The sequence below is a fragment of the Oryctolagus cuniculus genome, chromosome 1 (assembly GCF_051225735.1).
Source record: "Oryctolagus cuniculus isolate XC-2025 breed Fujian yellow rabbit chromosome 1, ASM5122573v1, whole genome shotgun sequence".
Classification (NCBI taxonomy): domain Eukaryota; kingdom Metazoa; phylum Chordata; class Mammalia; order Lagomorpha; family Leporidae; genus Oryctolagus; species Oryctolagus cuniculus.
Window position 1 is genome coordinate 228,295,256 of NC_142867.1, and position 19,432 is coordinate 228,314,687.

The 19,432-nt window shown below is 53.7% G+C and overlaps 2 long non-coding RNA genes across 2 annotated transcripts; one reads left to right on the top strand and one right to left on the bottom strand.

Annotated features, from left to right (window-relative positions):
• Positions 1–606: 606 nt before the first annotated feature.
• On the bottom strand, positions 607–1,570 carry LOC138845188 (uncharacterized). Its single transcript, XR_011382018.2, has 2 exons — positions 1,265–1,570; positions 607–1,021 (listed from the first exon to the last, which is right to left on the bottom strand). It is a non-coding gene; the product is annotated as an uncharacterized LOC138845188 (long non-coding RNA).
• Positions 1,571–1,695: 125 nt separating this feature from the next.
• On the top strand, positions 1,696–18,974 carry LOC149128888 (uncharacterized). The gene is made up of 2 exons (XR_016225122.1): positions 1,696–1,915; positions 17,634–18,974. It is a non-coding gene; the product is annotated as an uncharacterized LOC149128888 (long non-coding RNA).
• The last annotated feature ends 458 nt before the right edge of the window (positions 18,975–19,432 follow it).

The following is a 19,432-nucleotide window of genomic DNA, read 5'->3' on the forward strand; positions in this document are numbered from 1 at the left end:
CCAGGCTGGACCCTGGCTGGGAGCTGCTCGGTGTCCGGGGAGGGCTTCCACGTGGGTCCACTTAACTGAGTGACCACAGCCTTGTGATGGGGACTGAGTGTGGGCACTGCCCTTGGATAAATGGGGAAGCTGAGGCCCAGAGATAGACAGTGGAGAGTGGGGGGGAGATCCTCCACCAGCTGGTTCACTCCCCAAATGGCTGCAGCAGCTGGCACCAGGCGCCAGGAGCCCCATCCCAGTCTCTCACAGGGGGGCAGGGACCCAAGCACCTGAGTCATCGTCGGCTGCTTCCCAGGTGCGTCAGCAGGGAGCTGGAAGGGAAACGGAGCAGCCGGGATTTGAACCCGTGCTCCAGTGTAGGGTGCTGGTGTCCCAAGCAGCAGCTTAACCCGCTGTCTCTCCGCACCCATCCACACTCAGAGGCTGAGTCTGGGACCCATGTGCTTCTGAGACGCGGAGAGCTGGGGACCTGTGCGGGAAGGGACCGGGAGAGGCCAGGCTGACCGATGGGGGGCTGGGGTGGGATAATACACTTCTTTCCCTGGGACCTGTTCCTGGGTGATATTTTGTGCCAGATCTCACCTTAGGGATGGTTGAAGGGTTGTATATTTATCTCTCCTTTTTTTTTTTTTTTTAAAGATTTATATTCATTTATTTGAAAGAGTTACACAGAGGGAGGAGAGAGGTCTTCCAGCCACTGGTTCACTCCCCAGTTGGCTGCAACGGCTGAAGCTGTGCTGATCTGAAGCCAGGAGCCAGGAGCTTCTTCCGGGCCTCCCACATGGATGCAGGGGCCCAAGGACTTGGGCCATCTTCTACTGCTTTCCCAGGCCATAGCAGAGAGCTGGATCAGAAGTGGAGCAGCCGGGACTAGAACTGGCGTCCATATGGGATGCCAGCAGCGCAGGCAACAGCTTTACCTGCTACGCCACAGCGTCGGCCCCAGTATATTTCTCTCTTTTAATCCTCAGGACAGCTCACTGAATTCTCCAAACTTGAGGTCGGTACAAGCCTCACTGCCCTGTTACAGATAAAGAGATTCGGCTTGGGGGATGAGGTCATGCCGCGGTCCTAGCTCCCTCCACGCCGAGCCTCGGGTGGGCTGGCGGGCGGGGGGGCTGCGCTCTCCCTGCGGTGGCGGCCTCATCCCCGCCTTCCCGCCGTGTAGAGCGGACCGCCCTCTCCTGTCCTCAGCGCCGACCCGTTCCCAGGCCCAGTCACCCCCGCTGCCCCTGCGCAGGGCCGGGCACGCAGCGGCACTCACCGAGGGGTGCTGATGGATGCCTGGGCCGGGCGCTCCCGGGCGCTGGGCCCGGGGCGGGGGCGGGGCTGGAGCTGGGGCCCCACCGGGAGGCCCGAGCACAAGCTCATTAACCAGCTCCTGCATGCGGGACCCACGTGCAGGGTGGCCTGGGCTCCGGGGGTGGAGCTGGGGCGCTGGGTGGCCCCTGAGAGCCGGTCGTGCAGCACGCGGGACCCCCAGAGTTCAGCCGGAGCCCCCCGGGGAGCCGTCGGGACTGGAGCCTCTCGGGGTGAGCCAGCGTCTGGGGCCCGCGGCTGCACGGGAGCCGGCCAGGAAACGCCTGCTGGTGCTTTTGTTTTTCCATCAACAAGCTTACGTAAACTCCTCGCCGGCCCGGCTGCCAACGCCGCCTTATCTGATCCCGGCTGCGCCAGGGCCGGGGATCCCTGCGTGTCCCGGCACGGGCCCCCGCGGAGGGCGCCCCGGCATGGAGCGAGGGTGGGGCGCGGGCTGCGCTCCCGACGACGCCGGGGTCCAGGGCCCCGTCCCACACCTGCGCCCGCGCGGGGGACGGACGGAGGGCAGGGCGGCCTGGGCCTGAGCCCGACCTGGCGCTGGTCTGGGGCGGTGTGCTCAGAGCGCAATGCCCTCGGAAAAACGTCCGCGCACAAGGTCAGTACAGGAACCAGCCGTTTTTTTTTTTTTTTTTTTTCTTAAACCCACCAAACCGTCCATTTAAGAATCTTCCAAATTCTAGGAAAGGTGTGACGGTGCAATGATCTCCCACATAGGCCTACAGGATGCCCCGGCTTTTAACCTCTTGCTGCCTTTGGCTGAGCGGTCTCTTGCACACCCAGGCATCTGTCCTGCGGGTGGGCTACATTGTTACCCCTATGTTACAGGTGCGGAAGTGAAGACTTAGGGAGCTAAAATAACTTCTCCAAGGAAGTGGTGGAGCTGATGTGTAAACTCGGATCTCAGAGGAAAACTTTGCTTTTGTGTTCTCTGTGTGATTCCCCCCCCCCCCCCCGTTAAAAGCATTCTCTCTCCCCCTCTGTCCCTCTGTCCCTCCCTCTCCCTCTCCCTCTCCCTCTCCCTCTCCCTCTCCCTCTCCCTCTCCCTCTCCCTCTCCCTCTCCCTCTCCCTCTCCCTCTCCCTCTCTCTCCTTTTCGGCTTCCTCTGAATGGCTCCATGTGGTCTGTGCAAGCATAGAGTATGATGTCTCCTCACCCCAGCACCCCAGTTCTGTACTTAAGGCAAAGCCTGGTACCTACATTCTATGCCTGTGAAAGCACGTTCGTGAAGTCATTTCTCCATAAACAGCATTGTACTTACACAGCTCCCCTCGCCCGCTCCCTTAGCTCCACAGGGCAGAGTTCTTTCCCCGCGAAAATATAAAAGGACTCCAGCCTTTTACACCAGTGCATAGTATTCCCCGGGGTGGATCCTCGGTGATCGGTTTTGCTAGTCCCCTGCGGTCAGGAAATCAGGCTGTTTCCCATCTATTGTCATTACAAGCAAAGCTGGAGGAGATACCCAGGTTTCGTAATTAACTCACACATGCGCAAGGATAATCTTTCCTAGAGATGGAAATTCTGGGTGAGAGGGGATGTGGCTGTTTAATTTACTGAGATATTGCCAAATCCCTCTTCGGGGAGGTTGTATCAATTCGCCCTGCCACTTGGAGTGAAGGAGAGTGCCTGTTTCCCACACTCTTGCCAAGACGGCATGTTATCAAACTTTCTGATCTTTGTCAATCTGTTAGATAGAAAATGATATCCGTAGCTGTAGCTACAAGGGAGGTTGACCGTGTTTTCATATGATTAAGAGTCATTTACATTTCCTTTCCTGCGAAATGTTTGTTTATGTCTTTTGCCTATCTTTTAATTAGGTTGTTTTCTTTTTCTTCCCAATATGTAGGAGCTCTTAAAATAACAAAGATATCAGCCCTTTTCGATAACATATGATGCATCTATAATGTATGTGTCTTTTGACTTCGTGTTATTTTTTCCATGTGGAATTTAAAATAACTATGTGGCCAAATTTATCCATCTTTTCATTTATGGATTTCGTTTTTCACAAAGTCCTACTCTAAAAGCACTGTGCAGCAGTAAGAAAGCTCTTGAAAGTACTCCCCGGGCCGGCACCGTGGCTCACTAGGCTAATCCTCCACCTGCGGCGCTGGTACTCCGGGTTCTAGTCCCAGTTGGGGCGCCAGTTCTGTTCCGGTTGCTCCGCTTCCAGGCCAGCTCTCTGCTGTGGCCCGGAAAGGCAGTGGAGGATGGCCCAAGTGCTTGGGCCCTGCACCTGCATGGGAGATCAGGAGGAAGCACCTGGCTCCTGGCTTCGGATAGGTGCAGTGCACCTGCCGTAGCGACCATTTGGGGGGTGAACCAACGGAAGGAAGACCTTTCTCTCTGTTTCTCTCTCTCACTGTCTAACTCTGCCTGTCAAAAAAAAAAAAAAAAAAAAAAAAGTACTCTCCGGTTGTCTTCACTCCAGAATTTGTTCTTGGTGTGCGATGTGAGGTAGGGATTCAGCTGTTTCTCCCTGGGTGGCAATCCACTCGTCATAGCACCACTCACTGAGTAATCTGCCTTTTGCTCATTGATTAACTGTGTCGCTCTTGTCATGGACTGAATTCCTCTGGGCCTTTCCCAGGACTGTCCTAATGAATCCCACACACGGGGTGGCATCAGACAACTGAGGGCTCCTCTCCGCATTCTGGAGCCTGGGGGTCAGGCATCAAGGTGTCAGCCGGACCAGTTCTGGTGACGCTGGTGGGGACAGACCGCTCCTCGGATCTCACCTGCACACTGGGTACAGTTGCCCGGGTTGTCCTCTGCTCCCTGCACCAGCCTGCGGGCATGTTGGTGCGTTTGGGGCGCCTCCGTTATTACTGTGTGCCTAGAGTAGGATCCAGATGGGACACACACATGATAAATGTTCCTTCAGTGAATGAATGGACTCTAACCTTTACAAGTGCTTGCTGGATGCTAGGCCCTGTGCTAGGCACTTTCCTTTCATTATCTCCTTTCATACTTGCAGAACCCTGTGAAGCAGAGGCTTAGCCTGCAACTAGAGATGCACACACAGAAGTTCAGAATGGTTAAGTAACATGGCCAAAGTCACACAGCCAGGATGTGAAACCAGGATGTGGCTCAGGGTTTTTGTTTTGTTTTTAAGATTTATGTATTTATTTGAAAGGCAGCATTATAGAGAGCTAGAGGGAGAGAGAGAGAGAGAGAGAGAGAGAGAGAGAGAGGTTTTCCACCTACTGGTTCACTCCTCAAATGGCCACAACAGCTAGAGCTGGGCTGATCTGAAGATAGGAGCCAGGAACTTCTTCAGGGTCTTCCATGTGGATGCAAGGGCCCAAGCACTTGGACCATCTTCCACTGCTTTCCCAGGCACATTAGCAGGGAGCTGGATTGGAAGTGGAGCAGCTGGGACTTGAACTAGTGCCCAAATGGAATGCTGGCAGTGCAGGCAGTGGCTTTACCTGCTACGCCACAGCACTGGCCCCGAGGCCATGGTTTTTTTTTTTTTTTTTTTTTCAAATATTTGCTTTTATTTATTTGAAAGGCAGAACTACAGTGAGAGAGAGAGGGAGAGACGAGAAAACTTCCATCCCCTGTTTCTTTCCCTCTGTGGTGGCCAGGGCTGGGCCAGACTGATGTCAGGAGCCAAGATCTTCTTCTGGGTCTATCACATGGATGCAGGGGCCTAAAGCACTTGGGTCATCTTCTGCTGTTTCCCAGGCATGAGCAGGGAGCTGGATCAGAAGTGGAGCAGCCGGCTCTCTAACTGGCACCTACATGGAATGCTGGTGTCACAGGTGGCGGCTTAGCCCACTATGCCACAAAGCCAGCCCCTAGGGCCTAGGTTTTAAGAGGTGTTCTGAATGGCTATCAATAAATGCATGCATGAACAAATGTCACACAACTAGCCAGGGAGATGGAGGGTGCTGGGCTTGGTACCTGCAGAGAGGGCCTCTGAGACCCAGAGGGTGGAGCTGGGAGTGGGGGCAGGAGTGGGACAGTGGGACTAACCGTCCGGTCTGTTTGCGATTGACAGTTTTTTTGTTTGTTTGTTTTTTAACACTGGACTTAGAAAAATCCTGGCCAAACCTGAATAAACAGAGCACTGGAGCAGTGGACCCATTGCTACAGATTTCCTCCCTGTATGAGCAAGGGCTCAGAGTCAGGACCAAGTGGGGAGAAGGGAGGCATCTGTGGTAGGTAGTGAGCTCCCCCTCACAGGAGGTATAAAAGCCGGAAGTGGAGACACTCTTGTTTCCTGTTTTCCTCTCTATCTCTTGGGATTCTTTGGGGTAACCAGGGGTGTGGGCCCCCTCTGCTCTGTTCCAAGGCCCCGGACAGCACAGAGGCAGGCTGAAGGACCCCTTGCTAACAGCTGGCTTAGGAAGCAAGTACGTGGGCGGAAGTGACCTCCGGTGTCTCCTGCCAAGGCCAGTAGCTCCTTCTCCCAACAGCCCCTCCCCCCGAGAGGGCCTGGGGAAGGGAGGGGTGAGGAAACTGGAGATGGGGGTGTGAATCAGGAGGTGGGGTGAGGCGGAGTGCAGGAGCCCGAGTCTCCTACCCCCTTCAAGTGAGCAACCGACATCTGGGGGCCTGAGCCACTCCGAGGCAGGGCACACCCGGCCCCCTTGCCTGTCTTGGGAGCATCCCTCGGCCAGACTCCCGAGCCTGGAATGAACTGTAAGACTCAGTGTGTCGCTCCCCGTCTTCGTGAAGGAACGACACAGGACCCTGTGCTGTTCTTTTGTCTGCTCGGCCCTCCCCGGGTTTGCTGCTGGTTCTTCCCGGGTTGGCTACCGACCCTTCCACCTCCGTGGAAGGGCGGTTCCCCCTGCCACTTTCCCCACTTCCGCAGGGGAGCGGCACACCGCCGGCCGGCTCTCTCGGGGGCTGCTCAGGTGTTCCCCTTAGATGTTCCCTCTAGATGTTCCTGGTGCATGTTGTCTCTCTCCTCCTTTATAGTCCTCTTCCACCAATCCCAACTCTGCTACCCACACGCCGAGTACGCTGCTCTCCTCCAATCAGGAGCAGGTCCTACAGTTTATTGGTTGAACTGGAGGCAGCTGTGTAGAAGCTGTTTCTCCCTTCTCAGCGCCATATTGTGGGAGAGCAGATGCATAGAATAAGTCTTAATTCCAGTAACTTAGTCTAGTCCGAGTTGCTCCCCACACAGTGGAACCAGGCACAGGCCCTGCACCCTCCTGGGAAGAGTCATGGCGGTGGGATCAGGCCAGTCTCATGGCCAGGGCCCGGTACCCAGGCCATGGTTGGGAATGGATGCGGAGGGAGGGTGGAGACGGTCATTTCTTTTTTTTTTTTTTTTTTTTGACAGGCAGAGTGGACAGTGAGAGAGAGAGAGACAGAGAGAAAGGTCTTCCTTTTGCCGTTGGTTCACCCTCCAATGGCCGCCGCGGCCAGCGCGCTGCGGCCGGCGCACCGCGCTGATCCGATGGCAGGAGCCAGGAGCCAGGTGCTTTTCCTGGTCTCCCATGGGGTGCAGGGCCCAAGCACCTGGGCCATCCTCCACTGCACTCCCTGGCCACAGCAGAGAGCTGGCCTGGAAGAGGGGCAACCGGGACAGAATCCGGCGCCCCAACCGGGACTAGAACCCGGTGTGCCGGCACCGCTAGGCGGAGGATTAGCCTAGTGAGCCGCGGCGCCGGCCGAGACGGTCATTTCTTTAAACATCCGGGTTCCAGTTGACTCTGGGCAAGCGGTGAACATGTATTTTTGGTTTATTTCTTATGCACTTTAAACTTTTGAATGTGGCTTTGCGGACATGCAATAGTGTATGGAAACGTGTAGCTTGATGACTTTTTTTAAAGATTTATTTTATTTATTTGAAAGACAGAGTTACAGAGAGAGGTAGAGACAGAGGGAGAGGTCTTCCATCCTCTGGTTCACTCCCCAGATAGCCGCAATGGCGGGAGCTGCGCTGATCCGAAGTCAGGAGCCAGGAGCTTCCTCCTGCACATGGGTGCAGGGGCCCAAGGACCTGGCCATCCTCCACCGCTATCCAAGGCCATAGCAGAGAGCTGGACTGGAAGAGGAGCAGCTGGGATTAGAACTGGCTGCCATATGGGATGCCGGCGCTTCAACCCACTGTGCCACAGTGCCGGCTCCCTGCTTGATGACTTTTTATACACATGTTTACACCCATGCAGCCATGCCCAGATCGAGGTGTAGATATTTCCAGTGGCTGAGGTCTCTGCCTGCCCTGGGACGTAACTGCGATGCTGTCTTCTATCATCGTGCATCGTCTCTGCTTGTTCTTGACCTTGGACATGTGCAGCAGTACACTAAGTCCCCGCTTGTGTGTGGCTCTTTCGGCTCAACATAACCGTGGTGGGGCTCATCGGTGTTGTTGCACATGCCGGGGGCTGGCTGTCAGGTGCCCCGTGGTGGAAACAGGCCCCGGCTCATCTGTCCAGGCTCCTGCTGATGCGCGTTTGGAGTCTTCCCTTTTTCTCTTCCGTGGAGGAGCCCAGAGCTTAGGCGTGGGTGCCTTAGACTTGGGAGGGAAGTGGGGAGGATGGGCTGTGCCAGGGCGGGGGTAAGATCTGCCAGGAAGCTCCCTCCGAGGACAGCAGAGACAGGTCTTCCTGTACAGTCTGCCCTGGGGCTTCACTTTCCCCGCCTGTGCAGGGGACTCAGTGGTCCCAGCCCACGGTGTCCCCGGCCCCCTGCCTGGGAGCCTACTCTTCTCCCCAGCTCCCACTGCCTCGGCTGCAGCATTAGTGACCATGGCAGGCTGGAAGGGGTGGGAGAAGGCCCTCAAGCCCCCCAAGCTTCTGCCAGGGTGGACGCAGTGCCCAGGGCCCCAGACACCTCCTCTTACCCGCAGGCTGGTCCCAGCTGTGCCTCAGGCTCTCTGGAACTGGGGTGGAAGAGCTGTGCCAGCTGCAGCCGTTTCCATGAGGTCAGAGCAGCTGCTGCCCAGAGTTTGGTACCCTGAGGGAAATGCCCGCGCCAGGGCCCCGCCCGCGGCTGGGTGATCACTTCACCCCCCACCCCCACCCCGGTGGCCAGCACTTGCCCCCAATCCCAGGAGTGGCTGAACGGAAGTCCTTTGTGGCCCAGCCAGGTGCTGCTGGCCTCAGGGCGGTTAGAGGCATCGGCAGCCGCAGCATGGGTCGCGCCCATCCCTGTATGGTAGCATTCACACTTTCGGGAGAGAAACCCAAAAACGAAACCGGGAACTTCAGAGCAGCTCTCGGCTCCTAGCCTGGCCCTGGCCCTTCCTCTGGAGGGAGATCCGCTCCCCTCTGGCTTGTGGGGAGGACTCCACGTGACGGTGGCTGACTCAGGCCAGGCCCCCAGCTTCAACACTTGCTGTAACAGGGCTGAGGAAACCCCAGATCCCACCTTGGCCTGGACCTTGGCAGCCCCGGGAGGTGGGTCTTTGGCCAGAGACGGCATCTGTGAACCAAAGGAGCTTCACTGAAGCCTGGGACGTGGCGGGAGCCCGCGGAAGCCGCTTAGAGCGTCCTTTCGGGTCCTGTGTTAGAAAGGCTCACTCAGATCCACCCCGCCTGCTTCCCCGCCCTCCCCCACCCCTTCACTGACCAACGCCCACTGTCAAGTTCCCTGGGTGTACAAGGAGTTGTTTTGGATCAAATCATAATAAAATGCAGTTAGGGCTGATGCTGTGGTGCAGCGAGTTAACACCCTGGCCTGAAGCTCCAGCATCCCATATGGGCGCCGGTTCTAGTCCCGGCTGTTCCACTTCCAGTCCAGCTCTCTGCTGTGGCCTGGAAAAGCAGTGGAAGATGGCCCAAGTCCTTGGGCCCCTGCACCCGCATGGGAGATCCAGAAGAAGCTCCTGGCTCCTGGCTTTGGATTGGCTCAGCTCCGGCTGTTGTGGCCAATTGGGAAGTGAACCAGCGGTGAAGGACCTCTCTCTCTCTCTCTGCCTCTCCTTCTTTCTCTATGTAACGCTGACTTTCAAATAAATGAATACATCTTTTAAAAAAATAAAACACAGTTAAGCTTCTGTCTGTCCGTGTGTCTCTTTCCACCCCGAAACCAAGTAGCAGGATGACTTGCTAGGAGACTTTGGTGTGGTCTGACTTGGCACCCATCATGGTTCTTGGAGTAGTTCAGGAGGTAGAGGCATGGGACGAGGTCGGAGATGGGCAGGTGCCCTCCAAGGTTTCTCGAATCCAGTGTCAATGGCAGGCCATCTTCAGCCTGCCTGGGGGGCCTCGTGTGTCAAAATGATGCAGAGAAAGGGATCAAGTGGATTTTAAATGGGAACTCCAAATGGGCAATCATGAGAGCAGACCACGAATGTGGGTGTAAACTTGCTGCTTAGGACCCGGGCAATTCTGCATAGCTTCTCTATGATGAAGACAAGCAGGAAGTGATTTCTTTAGCAGTGGATAATTATCTTCCTGTTACGCAGCAGGAGAGGCCAGTTAAGAATAATTACAGGAACCAGCCTCAATTACACACTTTATTGGTGCCAGGCACTGTGCTAGACACTTGTTTGCATTTCATCTCCCTAGCATCCCACAGCCCCCCGGGGAGTGGGTGTGTTAATTCAGAGAGGCAAAGTAACTCACCCAGCGAGTGAGTGGCAGATCCAGGACCCGAGGTTCACCTGTCAAACTCTTCATACCTGGCCCACACTGCATCCTATCCTGGAAGCTTGCAGATTCACCGAGTTCAAAGCTTCCTTCCTCTGTCTGGAACCAGACAGTGAGGAAGTTGGGATTGCTGGCTATGAGATCAACACAGAAAATCCACCATGTACCTATGTTCCAGCTAATGACCAGTTAGAGCATGGAAATATTTTTTTAAAGATTTATTTATTTATTTGAAAGTCAGAGTTATGGAGAGGCAGAGGCAGAAAGATATAGAGAGGTCTTCCATCTGCTGGTTCATTCCCCAAATGGCTGCAATGACCAGAGCTGTGCTGATCCAAAGCCAGGAGCCGGGAGCCTCTTCTGGGTCTCCCACGAGGGCACTGGGGCCCAAGGAGTTGGGCCATCTTCTACTGCTTTCCCAGGCCATAGCAGAGAGCTGGATCAGAAACAGAACAGCCAGGACTTGAACCAGTACCCACATGGCATGCCAGCACTGCAGACGGTGGCTTTACCCACTACACCACAACACTGGCACCAAGAAAATGTAAATATTACAGAAAAAAGATAGTATTTAAAAGCCATAAGATTGCGAAAGGTGTGTAATAGCTCAATGGTTAAAGTATGAAATCTTGAGGAACACATACACAGAATGGTAGTGGGTAAAGCTGCCACCTGCAGTGCCTGCATCCCACATAGGTGCCAGTTCGAGTCCTGGTTGCTCTACTTCCAATCCAGCTCTCTGCTATGGCCTGGGAAAGCAAAAGATGGCCCAAGTCCTTTTGCCCCTGTGCCCATGTAGGAGACCCTGGAATAAGATCCTGGCTCCTGGCTTCGGATCTGCACAGCTCTGGCTGTTGTGACCACTTAGGGAGTGAACCAGCAGATGGAAGACCTCTCTCTCTCTCTCTGCCTCTCCTATCTCTGTGTAACTCTGACTTTCAGATAAATATTTTAAAAAGAGAATAAATAAAGATGTGTACCATATTCATGGAAAGGAAGACTTGATATCATATATACTTTGAGTTTTCCCAAGTTAACTCATAAAATCAATGTAATCCTAAATCAGAATTCCAAAAAGATTTATCATTAAACTTGGAGAACTGATTTTCCAATTTACCCAGAGGGGTAAAGACAAAAAGAGAAAAAAAAGCATAAGAATAGCTAAAGACAAATCTGAAATAGAATAGGGTACGGATCTTTTCCTACCAAATTACTAAATATCCTGATGTATTATAAAGCTTTGGTAATGCAGTGCTGGCATCCTATATGGTCGCCGGTGCTAGTCCAGGCTGTTCCACTTCTGATCCAGCGCTCTGCTACAGCCTGGGAAAGCAGTAGAAGATGGCCCAAGTCCTTGGGCCCCTGCACCAAGAAGCTCTTGGTTCCCGGCTTCAGATCGGCACAGCTCTGGCCATTGTAGCTGTTTGAGGAAGACCTCTCTCTGCCTCTGTTTCTGCTTCTCTCTAACTCTGCCTTTCAAATAAATAAATAAAATCTTAAAAAAAAAGAAGTGCTATGAGTTGAACTACATCCCCTAAAATGTTAGGTTGATATCCTGGGCCCAGGTATTCTCACAGGTGGCTTTATTTGAGAATTGGATCTTCACAGGCATAGGTTAAGAGGGTGGGTCGTGACTCCTGTGTCTACAGGGAGAAGATGGCCACGCGGTGACAATGGCCAAGACTGGAGAGAGGCAGCTGCAGGCCGAGGTGCAGCGAAGATTGACAGCTCCCATCAGAAGTTAGAACTGGCGAGGGCAGATTCCGCCCGGAGTCCCAGAAGCAGCACAGGTCCCTGGCTCCAAAAACCCTGAGAGAAGCAACGTCTCATGTTTCTAGTACTCGGTCGCAGAAGCTAACTCGCTAACCAGGAAACTAGTACAATGGTCAAATGGAAACGGCTAAGTGCAATGTGACACTATTTATGTAAAATTGTAAGGCATATTTTCAGCAAACCTATAGATTTGGTCAAGAACTTAACAGAGGGCCGGCGCCGCGGCTCACTAGGCTAATCCTCCGCCTAGCGGCGCCGGCACACCGGGTTCTAGTCCCAGTCGGGGCGCCGGATTCTGTCCCGGTTGCCCCTCTTCCAGGCCAGCTCTCTGCTATGGCCAGGGAGTGCAGTGGAGGATGGCCCAGGTGCTTGGGCCCTGCACCCCATGGGAGACCAGGAAAAGCACCTGGCTCCTGGCTCCTGCCATCGGATCAGCGCGGTGCGCCGGCCGCAGCGGCCATTGGAGGGTGAACCAAGGGCAAAGGAAGACCTTTCTCTCTGTCTCTCTCTCTCACTGTCCACTCTGCCTGTCAAAAAAAAAAAAAAAAGATTAACAGAATGGACTGGGGAATCCCTGATGAAATTGCTTCTGCTCGATGAAGGGGAGTGAAGCGGTATAAAAATCTTCAACATCTATTTCTTTTATATAAAAAAAAAAACAAATAAGAATGTCGAAGGCCGGGCTGGGTGGTGTGGCACAGGGGGTTAGGCTGCCACTTGGGATGCCCTCATACCACCCCAGAGCGCAGGTTTGAGTCCCAGCTGCTCTGCTTCCAATGCAGCTCCCTGCTAATGCGTGCTGGGAGGCAGCAGGTGATGGCCCCTGTCAGCCACATGGGAGACCTGGATAGAGTTCCTGGCTCCTGGCTTTGGTCTGGCCAAGCCTAGTTGTGGAGGGTTTTTGGGAAGTGAATCACTGGATGCAAGATCTCCTTCTCTGTCACTCTGCCTTTCAACTAAATGAAAAGAAAGAAAGAAACATTGAAAAAATGCCCAAGGCAAAAACAAGAAATCATCAACCTTTGCTCATTTGGGTGATTGGGTGTGCACTTGTCACGTTGGGTTCTCTGGCTTCTTTATTATTTTACTTTATTTTTCTTTATCTCTCTCTTTTTAAAAATGTATTTATTTATTTGGAAGGCAGAGTGACAGAACGAGAGGGGAAGAGAGAGCGAGAGCGAGAGAGCGAGAGAGAGAGAGTGCTGGTTCACTCCCCAAATGTCTGCAACAGCCAGGGCTGCACCAAGGCCAAAAACAGGAGCCAGCAACTCCATCCAGGTCTCCCACGTGAGTGCAGAAACCCACGCACTTGGGCCATCATCCACTGCCTCCCAGGAGCGTTAGCAGAAAAACACATCAGAAACAGAGATCAGATTCGAACAGATTCAACCCCAGGCACTCTGATATGGGAGGCAGGCAACCCAGGCGGTGACTTAACCCACTGCACCACAACGCCCGCCCCGGCTTCTCGATTATTGTCGTGTGTGTGTCTGTGCTTATGGGAGTTGCAACTACGTGCTCCACGGAAGTGTCCACACACATGTGCGTCCCTTGTTCCCGCTTGTTCTTGCGGCCTTGCCAGTGTCTTCTGCTGGGTCAGCACATGTGGTGCCCCGGCCAGGTGGGAGCAGCTGTGTCTGGTTTGCACCCGGTGATCCTGGTGACAGACACAACTTGATGATGTCCAAGAGACCTGGGGCAGCTCCTGAGTTTCTGGACTAGCACCCAGCAGGGGCTGCCTCCCTGGTAGCCAGGATCATGGAAGGCAGTGGTACCCAAGGCCATGTCCTCCCCAGAAAGCGGAAACTGGAGTGGGGGGCGGGGTGGGGAGCCAGCGCTGTGCAGGGGCTGTCCCCGCGGTGTCCGCTCTCCAAGGGGACCCTCAGTCACCCACTAAGGAAGGGGGATGGGGAGAACAGGCTGATCAGTGTCACTCTCAGTCACAGCCTTTCTCAGGCAGGTCTGGGGCGAGCTAAGCCCAACCCTGGGTGGGGGCTCATGAGCCCCCAGGGTCCCTCGGACTTGAAAGGTCTGGGATTCCAACTTCCCGACGACACGCACCCCAGGAACTCTCAGCCCCCTCCTCTAGAAAATGGGCACGAGAACCCCCGCGCCCTTCCTCCTGCGCTGCCAGACTGAAGGAGGTGGAGTCACAAAATCTGTGCACAGCAGTGCGAGCATGCGCGCTTGCGGGGAGGATGGGTGCGGAGAGGCCCGTGCAGCTGCTGCAGGGATCCCAGGGTGTCCCCACCGCGTCCTCCTCCACCTTCTGCCCGGCGCCAGTGGGCACTGTGTTGAATGCGTTTCATCTCATGTGCACTGAAACCCTGGAAGGTTGAACCCAGGTCGGGTCTCCGCAGTTCCTCCCAAGGGAGTTTCAGAGCCTCAGGGAGTGGAAACCGCGGGGCCACACTCATACGCACTTACGGGGACTCACACCCACATTGTCACCCACACTCGGGGTTGGGCTCACGGTCCCACAGCCACAAACCAGAGGCCACAAACGAGGCAGGGAGACACTGGTTCGGGAACCACCAGGTTGGGGTTCAATGCCAGGACTTCTCCACTGTGTGACCTTGAACAAGACGCCTGTTTCTGCCGGCCTCACTCTTCTCATCTGTACAATGGGTATAATAATCCAGTAGCTGCCTCTCTGCGAACCTGGTTGGTTCCAAGGAGTTGACTGGGTAGTGAAATGATTTGCTAAGAAGAAGAATCAGAAAAAATGGATTCGCGAATACCTCGAACATTTTGTTCTGACCTAAAACAAGGCATGTAGGCCACAGCTGCTGTCCTGAGGTCAGGGCCTCTGGCCGAGGTCTTGCTGTGTCTGACTGCATTCAGAAAGCACCACTAACGACTTTCAGTTCTTTTTTTCCTGTTCAGTGGGAGCCAGGACAGCGTGGAACAATTTGAATTTGGAATTCTACATTGTTATCATCCCTTCCCACCCCAAATCTCTCCCCAAACGAAATCAACAGATTTATTTTTAGCAATTCATCTTCATTGCATATTTCCAAAGCATTAGACTTAGGTTTTCTCAAAACATTATTTTTTGCAGTCATACTTCATTGTTTTTTTTTTTTGTTTGTTTTATTTAGCTCAATTGTATAATTACAGCAATAAACACAAATTGGCCAAAGCTTTTGGGTACAGACTCTGTTGATTCTGGTAGCTCATGGCTCAGTCAGTGGGAGGAGAGCTTGGGCAAGTGGAGAATGTTCTAGAAGCTTGAGCCATAGGCACACCTGCGCAGACTCAGTCTGTTTTGGCTAGCACATGGAGGGCACTCATCAGGCCAGAGACAGTTAAGTGCAGATCCATTAAGGCCACTTCTCCCAGGCCACTGGGAGGATCAGAAAGAACCTGAGTCTCTGCCTGGCATGTGAGGTTCTCATTGAACCAGAGAGCTGCACCCCCAGGCCCTTTGCACAACTTGTCACAGCACTGTCACCCACCCTGGGATGGCCAGTGACTGACCCCGTGCATGGTGGGGGCTTATTGAGGGCAGGGACAACGTCTCCCTCCTCTCTGCGTCCTTAGGGCCCCCTGCCAGAGGTGCTGTGATGCCCAAGCCCCACTGTCCCACCTGCTGCACACACCTGCCCAGCATCCTCCTGAGATGAGGGGAGGGACCTGCTTGTAACAGTTTCCAGTGCGCTTGCGTCTGCCCACAGGGGAGAGTTCTGTAGCCCAGGCTAGGCTAGGGAAGCTTAGGACTAGGCTGGCCTCCTATGCAGAGCTTTGCTCTTGGCCCTGAGTGCAGGGAGGGAGGCAGGTGGGGTTGGGGAGAGGGACCTCTAAAGTGGTCCCTGGGGTTCGTGTGACCTTCCTGTGACCTTCTGAGATGGCAGGCCTGGGGCTCCCACTGGGTGATCCTGCAAGTGACCAGCAGGAGGAGATGGTAAGGGACAGCCCCAGCCTCCAGGGTCTCTGCTGGGGAACAGGTGCCCTTCCTGCTGGGGCTGCCCTGGCCGTGACCGAGAGGTCACACCAAGTCAGACACAATGACCAATGGTCAAGGGGTGTGGCAAGGCAGGAGGCCCATGGGTTACTGGTGGGACTGCAAATGGGTACAGCCACTTTGAAAAACTGCAATTTCTCAAAGATCTACATGTGAAGCTAGTGCTTTAGTCTGATTATGGTTTCCTTTTTTTTTTTTTTTTTTTTTTGACAGGCAGAGTTAGACAGTGAGAGAGAGAGAAACAGAGAGAAAGGTCTTCCTTTTTCCGTTGGTTCACCCCCTAAATGGACACTACGGCTGGCGCTGCACTGATCTGAAGCCAGGAGCCAGGTGCTTCCTCCTGGTCTCCCATGCGGGTGCAGGGCCCAAGCACTTGGGCCATCCTCCACTGCCTTTCCGGGCCAAAGCAGAGAACTGGACTGGAAGAGGAGTAACCGGGACAGAAACAATGCCCCAACTGGGACTAGAACCCGGTGTGCTGGCACAGCAGGCGGAGGATTAGCTTAGTGAGCCGCGGCGCCAGCCATGGATATGGTTTCTTAAAAAAAAAAAGATTTATTTTATTTATTTGAAAGAGTGGCAGAGAGAGAGAGAGAGATCTTCCATCTGCTGGTTTACTCCCTAAATGGTCACAATGGCTTCTTTTTTATTATTGTGGTAAATATAAACTTTACCATCATATTTTTTTTTAACTTGAGAGGCAGAGAGAGAGAGAGAGAGAGAGAGCGAGCACTCCTTTCTGCTGGTTTCCTTGCCAGTTGGCCCCAGTGGCCAGGGCTGGACCAGGATCAAGCTGGGAACCAGGAACCCAACCCAGTTCTCCCATGTCTGTGGCAGGAACCCAATTACCTGAGTCATCGCTTCTGCCTCCCAGGGTCTGCATTAGCAGGAAGCTGGAGACAGGAGCTGGGGCTGGGGATCGAACCCAGGCACTCGGATGCGGGACACATAAGTGTCTTAACGAACATGCTGACTACTACGCTAAATGCCTGAGCTTTAGCCATTTTTAAGTGTACAGTTCAGTGATGCTAAGTACATACATATCTCTGAACAACAGATCTCCAAAACACTTCATCTTGCAATATATAAATTCTACACTCATTGCTAAATTTATTTATTTATTTTATTTATTTGAAAGGCAGAGAAAGAGAGAATTTTCCATCACTTCGCAGATGCCTGCAACAGCCAGGGCTGGGCCAGGCAAAACCAGGAGCCAAGAATTCAGTTTGGGTCTCCCACCTGGACTCAAGCGCTTGAGCAGTCAGCTGTTGTTTCCCAAGGTGCAGAAGCTGGATCGGAAGCCAAGCTGGGACTCCAAGATGGCATGCGCACATCCCAAGTGGAGGCTTAACCTGCCCCAACCGTGCGTGCATTACATACATTAAATACTAACTCCCCAGTCTACCCCCAGCCCTAACAACTGCCCATCTACTTCCCACCCCCTCTACATGTAACCTCCCTGGGTATCTCATGTGAGTGGGATCTACGGTATTTGTCTTACTGGGATTGGCTATTTCACTTAGCATGTTGTAGCATGAGTCAGATTTGTCTTCCTTGATAAGGCTGAGTAATAGCCCACATGTTAGATCCCACATTTTGTTTGTGTATCCATCCACCCATGGATGTGGACATGGTGGCTGCTGCCAACAGGGGCACACAGATAGCTTTGAGATCTGGCTTTCAATTCTTTTGTGTATATACTAAGAGGCAGAACTGCTGAATTATATGTCAATTCTACTGTGATTTTTTTTTTTTTTTTTGAGAACAGCCCCACTGTTTTCCACAGTGGCTACACCTTTTTACATGACCACCAACAGCATGGAAGGGCTCCACTACTTGGCTGCGTTCTGTTTTGCTACGAGTGTGACATACTGTCACATTGTAGTTCTGGTTTGCATTTCTGTGGTGGACTCTACCCATTCTTTAGAGTCCGCTTCTAATGATACTGCCCTCATATGGTTTTGCGGTATCTTCCTGCTTTTTCTTAAAGTCTCTTTTTCTCTCCTCTTCTTTCTCTTTCCCAGGTGCATTCACAGGGAGCTGTATCAGAAGTGGAGCAGCCGGGACTCAAACCGGCGTCCACACGGGATGCTTGGCACTGCAGGCGGAGGCCTAACCCATCCCGCCCCTATGCCGGGCCCCTAGCGTTTGCATCTCTGAAAGCCCAGCTGAGTTTATTTTGGAGTCGTTCTTGACCTTGTCCGCCTCTGCCCACCAGGCTGTGAGCCCTGGGAGGACAAAGGCCTTAGCTTAAATGACCTCTGGGTCCCTGGAATCCAACAGGGACTCTTGAACAGAATGTTCGCAAGGCTATTTTGAGTAGCTGACTGAGTGGAGGGACGGACGCACGGACGGGCGCTGGGAGATGGGCGCGTGACTGAGTGGGTGGCTGGATGGGGCGCTGAGTAAGAAGGATGGAAGGCAGAAGTGTGAACGCCAAGAGGATGTCTCGTTTCTTGCTGCCAACTTCTCCTTGGACCAGAAACGCTCCCGTCACTTCCAGACACCGGCAGGCGTCATGATTCTGCTCGGGGGCTCTCCGAGGACAAACCCTCCCAGGCGCGCTCCTGCTTCCGGCCGACCTGCGCTCCTCCCTGCTCAGTGTCGCCCAGGGAGGGCGCGAGAACCCTCTGCTCACCAGCGGCCGTTCCCGCAAGGGCACCGTCCACCCGGAGGAAGGGCACCTTGTCCTTTACGTCTGCCGCGGGACTCAAGCTCGGGGGCGTGGCTTTCTTTGATTTGGATAAAGACACCTGCTAGGCAATAGGTGGCCCCCTCCCCACGGGGTCTCTCTCTGCCCTCATTCCTCTCCTCCCTTCTTCTTGCTCTTCCTCCCACACCTACCCATTTCTTCTCCTCCTTTGTGGTCTCCAAGGCTTGGTGGAAAGAGCGAGGACCTCGGACTTAGATGGACTCGGATGTGAAGCCAGCTGTGTTTTTGACCAAGTCGCTAGCGCTCCTCCAGCCTCCCTTTCCCCATCTGTAAAGTGGAGCGAACAGTTCCCAGCCATCAGGGGCGTTCTGTGGATCAAATGATGTAAAGGGATTCAAAGTGCCTGGCCCACGACAGGGCCGGCGAGAATGCTCGTTACCGCTTCCCTATCAGCACTGCTGTCATCACCAGCTTCCCCTGCGTTCCTAAAAGCCTGCAGTGCCGACAACAATTTGAAGAGAGCTGCTGTGCGCATTGCAGCACGCTCTGAGTCGCTTGCATTCCTTTCTGCCCCTTTCCTGGAACCCTGCTTTTTGTTCTTTATCTTCTTTGTTTCCCATTGAACTTGTCATCTTTGATAAGTATCTTTTACATGAGGTCCTTGGTGTTATCGTGGGGAAAAAAATGAAATAAAAGCCTTTCCACTTCCAAAGCTTGGTAGCGTCTCGTGTGGCCAGTGTCTGTGGCTGCGGGCCGAGCACCGTGGCCCATGTGTCTGCTTCTTTTTTTAATATTTTATTTATTTTTATTTGAGAGGTAGAGTTACAGACAGAGACACACACACACACACACAGAGAGAGAGAGAGAGAGGTCTTCCATCTGCTGATTCACTCCCCAGATGGCTGCAACAGCAGGAGCTGGGCCAGGCTGAAGCCAGGAGCCAGGAGCTTCTTCCAGGCCTCCCACACGGGTGCAGGGGCCCAAGGACTTGGGTCATCTTCTACTGCTTTTCCAGGCTATAGCAGAGAGCTGGATCAGAAGTAGAGCAGCCAGGACTCGAACCGGTGTCCATATGGTAGCAGCTTTACACGCTACATCACAGCGCTGGCCCCCTTAATAACTTTTGATACTACGCTAAATCCCGACAAGCAGTAGCATTTAAAGGCTGGT